This window comes from Puma concolor, chromosome D2 (assembly GCF_028749965.1).
Source record: "Puma concolor isolate L17-30 chromosome D2, mPumCon1.1.hap2, whole genome shotgun sequence".
Taxonomy (NCBI): domain Eukaryota; kingdom Metazoa; phylum Chordata; class Mammalia; order Carnivora; family Felidae; genus Puma; species Puma concolor.
In genome coordinates this window covers 33,818,337-33,820,865 of record NC_141677.1, presented here as the reverse complement: position 1 = coordinate 33,820,865, position 2,529 = coordinate 33,818,337, and the positions used below count along the sequence as shown (strand labels likewise).

General features: G+C 49.2%; 1 long non-coding RNA gene across 1 annotated transcript; it reads left to right on the top strand.

Annotated features, from left to right (window-relative positions):
- Window positions 1-348: 348 nt before the first annotated feature.
- LOC147575981 (uncharacterized) lies at window positions 349-2,191 on the top strand. The gene is made up of 3 exons (XR_015241639.1): window positions 349-842; window positions 877-972; window positions 1,856-2,191. It is a non-coding gene; the product is annotated as an uncharacterized LOC147575981 (long non-coding RNA).
- Window positions 2,192-2,529: the final 338 nt, after the last annotated feature.

Genomic DNA, 2,529 nt, shown 5'->3' with positions numbered 1-2,529 from the left:
AGACACTGCCTCTTCCCGGGCCCTGCTCTATTCCCGTGGGACCTGCCACAGCCTGCAATTGAAAGTCAATGAGCACTCACTCCTGGCCTCCTGCCTCGCCCGGTTCAGGCGGTTTTTGTCCAGCGCACCGATTCCCAGGGCCTCAGTCTGGCAAGTCGCCCGAGTCGAGTTTGGGAAGTTAAACCAGATCTTGGGGTGGGAACCCTAGAAGTCAGGATGGGAACCCCTGAAGGCCAGCCAGCTTGCCTGCAAGGCTCAGCTTGGGCACCTTCGCAGTTCTTCGGAAACATCTCATTGAGGGTAGTGGAGGTGGCGGGAGGAGCCAGTGGGTCAGGGCGGTGGGGAGAAGGTGGAGGGGTGTGGTAGGAGGTGGGGACAGTGGAGCCAGCAAAAGTGTTCCCAGGACTTCTGCGGCTTTTTTTCTTGAAAAACAACAAACAACCTTGTCAAAATCAGCAGCGCTGTAAGTGCACCCGGTTTATTAGGAGGGTTGTGAAAAGCTATTGACAGCCCAGGGCTTCAGGTAGGATTTTGATTGCACTGTTGGAAGAAGCACTAAAAACTCAGTGGGGAGTCTTTTTGCAAGTGAAATTACTTTTTGAAATGGAAATACTAACAATACAATGTATTGTATAGGCTTAAAAAGAATTGGTCTTAAAAACTACCATCTATACCCTGAGGAACGAAAACAGTGCCATTCTACAGATGAGGAAATTGAGGCCCAGAGTGAGTCCAGGAATCCTTTCAACCAATGGCTTTCAAGCCCAACTGATAATTAGAATCATCTGGGGAGCTTGTTACCTTAGATTCTCATCTCTCCACCCCCTATTTTAATTTGGTAGGTGAATCTCTCCACCCCCTATTTTAATTTGGTAGGTCTGTGCGGGGCCTTTTCGTACAACAGCCCCCTAGGCGATCCTGACGCTCCGCTCCATTTTAGTTGGAATGTCTGCTGACCTCTCAGAAAGAAAGGTAGGTCCTCAAAGAAATGCTGGATTGGCTCCCCAGCCTATGAAAGGGCCTGCCTGTGGGTTGGGGTGGGTTAGGGGCAGGTGACGTGGCGTGCAGTTGTGAAGACTGGGCCCACACAGGGTCATGGTGAGCTCACAGCCAGCTAGTTCTTCTGGGCCCCTAGGTTTCACAAGTCATTTCCTTCAGGAACAGGGCAAGGGCAGGGGGAACCCCACAAAGGACTGGCTCAATAAACCACCATGTCAAAGGATGGGGTTTTTGAGAGCTAGTGGGATAGCCTAGCGGAGGATCCTGACAGACCTCCCTTTACCCCAGCAGTGGTGAGAGGCACAGAGGCTTACCAGACTTCCACTGCTCCCCGCCTTGTTTCCCACATAGCCAGAGGGGTCAAGGGGTCCTAGGGGACGCAGCCAGACTCCAGGACACCGGCTCTTTTCTAACTAATCCACCAGGATGCCTCTCAGGAAGGAATCCCATATGTTCCAGGGCGAGCTTTCAGCCAGCTTCCCAGGATCCCTCTCCCACTCGGGCTTCTGAACCCTTATGCGGAAAGAAAACAAAGAGGAGGGAAGGCCAGAGGCAACACCTCTCTCCAGTTAGTGCCCGAGGCCTAGGCTAAATGTCCCTTGATTTCTGGCCTTGTGAGGGGACAGGAATAACCTAACCTGAGTTCAGGTTATGTAGCCACTGTGCTGTGGCCTGAAGCAGCCTCTTGGAAGCATGACATGTCTTTGAATTCCAGTATTTTTTTTTTTTCTTTTTTTACAAATAATGCAATCTTGCATTCTCTTTTTACATGTTATCTGTAATTTGTGTTAATTTTAGTAGCAAACTTTTATTTATTTATTTTAATTTTCTTTTAACATTTATTTATTTTTGAGAGACACAGAGCATGAGCGGGAAGGGGCAGAGAGAGAGAAGGAGACAGAATCTGAAGCAGGCTGCAGGCTCTGAGCAAGCTGTCAGCACAGACCCTGATGTGGGGCTCGAACCCACAAACTGTGAGATCATGACCTGAGCCAAAGTCGGATGCTCAACCGACTGAGCCACCCAGGAGCCCCACTTTTACTTATTTTTTAAGTAACCTCAGCATGGGGCTCGAACTCATGACCCGGAGATCAAGAGTCACATGTATGCTTTACCAACTGAGCCAGCCAGGTGCCCCTAGTAGCAAACTTTTAAATCATCAGTTAATATTACTTAATTATTTCTCCCTTCCCCTCCCAAAACAAACAAACAAACAACCGAGTAAAACCTTTTTAAAAAAAAAAAATTTTTTTTTTTTACATGTATTTATTATTGAGAGACAGAGCTAGACAGAGCATGAGCATGGGAGGGGCAGAAAGAGAAGGAGACAGAATCTGAAGAAGGCTTCAGGCTCTGAGCTGTCAGCACAGAGCCCTATGCAGGGCTTGAACCCACCAACTGCGAGGTCATGACCAGAGCCGAAGTTGGACGCCCAACCGACTGAGCCACCCAGGCGCCGCCCCACCCTGCCCCCCGCCGGTAAAACCTTTTAATAAAAAAAAGACACTGCGATTATCCTGTGGTTTCATG